Below are 4,292 nucleotides of genomic sequence, written 5' to 3'. Positions count from 1 at the left end.
TAGACCTGTGTAAAGGGTTGGAATGCCATCTTATGGATTTTGAGAACTAAATGCAACAAACTATCTTGGGTAGTTTCATCATAGTTTTCTTGCAACTCAATCATCTCTAAATTCATGGATTGATCTGGGAAGTTTTTCTGCATATTTGGGAAGTACTTATTGGTAGTTAACTTAGTGTGGAATTTGGTAGTTCCAAGAAAGGTTTTCATAGGAGTAATAAATTCATTTTTCATAGCCCTATTCATTGGTTTTGATAGATACGATTGTACAAAAATGGCTCTAGATTGAATCTACTAGATGAACCATCATGGCCCTTTGGAATAAACTAAAGCAATGTATATGCTTTGTAAATATGTATTTTGAGTCATTTTTTTCTCATTTTCTATTTTTACTAGAAAGCCCTAGGCGAGACTTGTTGTGCTTGGTTAGGAGACTTAATGCTTGTAGGGTTGAAATGAGGATAGAATCTGATTGGTTTGTGTCAATCAAGTTATGGAATAAGTAGTGTATAGAGACAAGGCCCTATGACTAGGATTTGGTTGAAGTTGGAGGTCATTTGAATACTTCTTGAAGCCAAGAAAGACCAAATAGTAGAGGTAGATTTGAAACCCTTATAAATGGCCACATTTTTAGGAAGGTGACATATGAAAACTTTGAGGATCCAATACCTAGAAAATATTAAGTATTCTGAAAAGGGTATCTAGAACATAATCTTCTTTGGGGCCTTGTTAAGAATATTTAGGAATTATTTTCAGATTACCCTAATAGGATACCTAATTAGGGGCTCAAGGGCTACTAGCCTTATTTAGATAATTTGATGAGATCAATAGGAGAACAATAGATTTCATGAGCAAGACCACATATAACTTGATCTAATTGAACTAAGAAAAAGTCTCTCATCCTATCATGGCCACAAGAAGAACCTTGGTGAGTAGAAAAGGAAGTTTTTGACCCTAGTTGTGAAGGGTAGTTTGTATGAAGAAATTGTTAGGGAGATCCTAGAAGGGAGAGGGGAATTTTAGTGAGAATCCTCCTAAGGAGGGCTCATAGAGTGAAGCCTAAGATGGCCAAGATAGATCCTTGAAGATTTGCATAAGAGAATATGAGAAGTGTTTGGAGGAGCCTCCCTATCAAATTGGTATAAGAGCCAGTAAAAGATTGGGGTAAAATATTGTATATGTTAGAAAATGTGGGAGACACCATTATGGTGATGAATGCAAAGCTAGCTAGAGAAGTGACTGAGTAAAGGGAGAAGAATACCATCCTAAAGAAAGCCCTGGATAATATGAAGACTAAACTTAATGAAGTTGTAGAGGTGACTGATAAGGTGAAAGAGAAATTGGAAGATGGTGAAGATAAGGGAAATAAAGTGGATGAAAAGGATATAATTCCATAACTTGATCCTCCATTGCAAGAAGAACCCTTCCTTAGAGCCATCAAAGCCTTGGGTGGACAAGCTCTTGAGGGTATATTGCCATCTAATGGTAAGGTGGATTTGGAAGTAGCTATGGACTGGATAGAGGGAATGGAAAACCATTTTGGGTGTGAGGGAATTAAAGAGGCTCCAAAAATAAAAGTTGCAAAATCAAGATTGGGGGGACCAGCCCTGACCTAGTAGAAATTCCTCCAAGAAGAGAGGGAAAGATAAGGTAAGAATCCAATAGCTAATTGGAAACATATGGTGGCTAAAATAAGAGAGAACTATCTACCTGAAGACTATGAGATTTAGTTGCACAAGAAAAGACAAAGATTGAAACAAAAAGACATGGATGTTGCCTCCTAAACTGAAGAATTCCAAAAACTATGCTCGAGATCTAAGGTTCAAGAAGAGGAGAGTATTAAGGTAGCAAGATACTTAGGAGGACTAAGATGGGGCATCTAAGGGGAAATTAGCTTATGACCCCTACTATTGTCTACAATGCTTTTAGTTGGCTCTTAAGGTGGTGGAGAAGAACAAGAAGTGCTAGGATACTAGTTCAAGAGGCACTCATAGCAGTGGATATGGTAATATGAGTAATTAAAAAAAGACTCAAGGAGACTCCAAGCTTATTGAACAAAGAAGTGATATAAGTAATATAGGTAACTACAATAGAGGAAGAGGTAGATTTGGGAGCTTCTAAAGGAGTTCACACTTTGCAAACATGAAATTTTATAACTATGGGCACTTAGGTCATCCTACTTATAGATGTCCTAACAAGGCTTCATCATCACAAGGTGATAAAAATATTTCTTATGTGCAAGAAGAAATAAATAATAGTAAATCTCTTGAAGTCAATCTTGATTCAAAGAGTGGAGAGAACCTCATATTTAGGAGGGTGTTGATCAGCGAGCCAAGCAAGGAGGAACCCAAGAAGAGAAGGGCATTGTTTAGAATCAAATGTAAAATATGTGGAAAAGTGTGTAAGGTAATCATAGATTTAGGATCCACTGATGACATAATCTCAGAGCAAGTAGTAAAAAAGTTAAAACTTGTCAAGATACCTCATACCCATGCATATAGAGTTACTTGGCTAAATAAAGGATAGAATGTGTTGGTGAATGAACAAGTATGGGTTGAATTTTCAATAGGTGAGTATCAAGATAATATACTTTATGATGTAGTGCCTATGGATGCTTTCCACTTATTATTGGGTAGACCATGGAAATATGACAAAGTTGCAGTCCGCCAAGCAAATATATATATATAGCTTCAAGATGAATAGGGTCACATACAAGATACAACCCATAGTTGATGAAGAATCTAACAAAATAGTGAAACCTAATGTCTTGTTAATGAGTAGGAAAGAGTTCCTCAATGACATAAAGCATGGTGAAGGAATGGGGTTTTCTATTATGGTGAAAACTAAGGAGGAAGATACTCCAAAACAAACACCAATACTTGCTGAAGTGAAGAAACTATTAGATGATTTCAAAGACATCATATGTGATGGGACCCCCACCACATTACCTCCCCAAAGAGAAATTAGTCTTCAGATAGACTTCATACCAGAGGCATCATTTCCTGATAAGGTTGCATACAAGATGACACTTGACCAACACAAGGAGATCATTAGGAAAGTTCAAGAGCTATTAGATCAAGGCCTAATTAGGAAGAGCATTAGCCCATGTGCAATTCTAGTTGTGCTAGTACCAAAGATGAGAGGTACATGGAGAATGTGTATTGATTGTAGGACAATAAATAGGATTTCCATTAGATATAAATTTCATATGCCTAGAGTAGAGGACTTAATGGATTACCTAGGAGGTGCTAGATACTTTTCAAAGATTGACCTTAAAGTGGATATCACCAAATTAGGATGAAAGAGGGGGATGAGTAGAAGACAAATTTTAAGACCATAGAGGGACTTTATGAGTCATTTGTTATGCCATTTGGTCCCACAAATGCACCTAGTATATTCATGAGATTGATGAATGAAGTGTTGAAAGAATACATTAGTAGTTTTGTGGTAGTCTACCTAGATGACATCCTTGTTTTTAGTAAGACCAAATGAGAACACATGAAGCACTTAGAGCCAGTGTTGAAGAAGTTACAAGATGAAAAATTGGCCATCAATTTGGAAAAGAGTGAGTTCTTGAAATAAGTGTTAGTGTACCTAGGTTTTATGGTATCACAAGGTGACTTAAAGATAGATCCTAGCAAGGTAAGGTATCATTAATTTTCCTACTCCTAAGACAAGGACTAAGATGAGGATTTTCCATGGATTGGCTCGATTCTATAAGAAATTTGTTAGGGGATTTAGTGAGATATGTGCACCCATTATGGACACCATTAAAGAAGGTCATAAAACAAAGTTCAAGTGGCCCAAGAATGCTAAATCAAGTTTTGTGAAGTTGAAACATGAAGTGGCTATTCAATCAATTTTAGTGTTACCTATTTTTGACAAACTCTTCATAGTGGAGTATGATGCAAGTAATATTGTAGTAGGAGTAGTTCTTAATCAAGAAGGGAGGCCAATAGCCTTATATAGTGAGAGGTTGGATGAAGCCAAGTCAAAATATTTATCCTATGACTTATAGCTCTGTGCATTGGTCCAAGCCCTTGGAAAGTGGAGGTATTACCTTTTTTCTAAATAGTATGTGGTCTATATTAATAATCAAACCCTAAGTTTCATCAATACATAGCAAAAATTGAGTCTAAGACACATCAAATGGATGGAGTTCTTACAAGCTTACACATTAACCATCAAACACAAAAAAGGGCAAAGTAACAAGGTGATAGATGCATTGAGTAGAATACTACTCACAATCCAAGAGATCCAATTGAATAGAATAGGCATAGAGGGATTCAAAGA

The sequence above is a fragment of the Cupressus sempervirens genome, chromosome 2, assembly GCF_028749045.1.
Source record: "Cupressus sempervirens isolate cs-2001-9-10 chromosome 2, ASM2874904v1, whole genome shotgun sequence".
Lineage (NCBI taxonomy): Eukaryota > Viridiplantae > Streptophyta > Pinopsida > Cupressales > Cupressaceae > Cupressus > Cupressus sempervirens.
The sequence above is the reverse complement of the archived record's forward strand: the minus strand, read 5'-3'. Positions refer to the sequence as shown.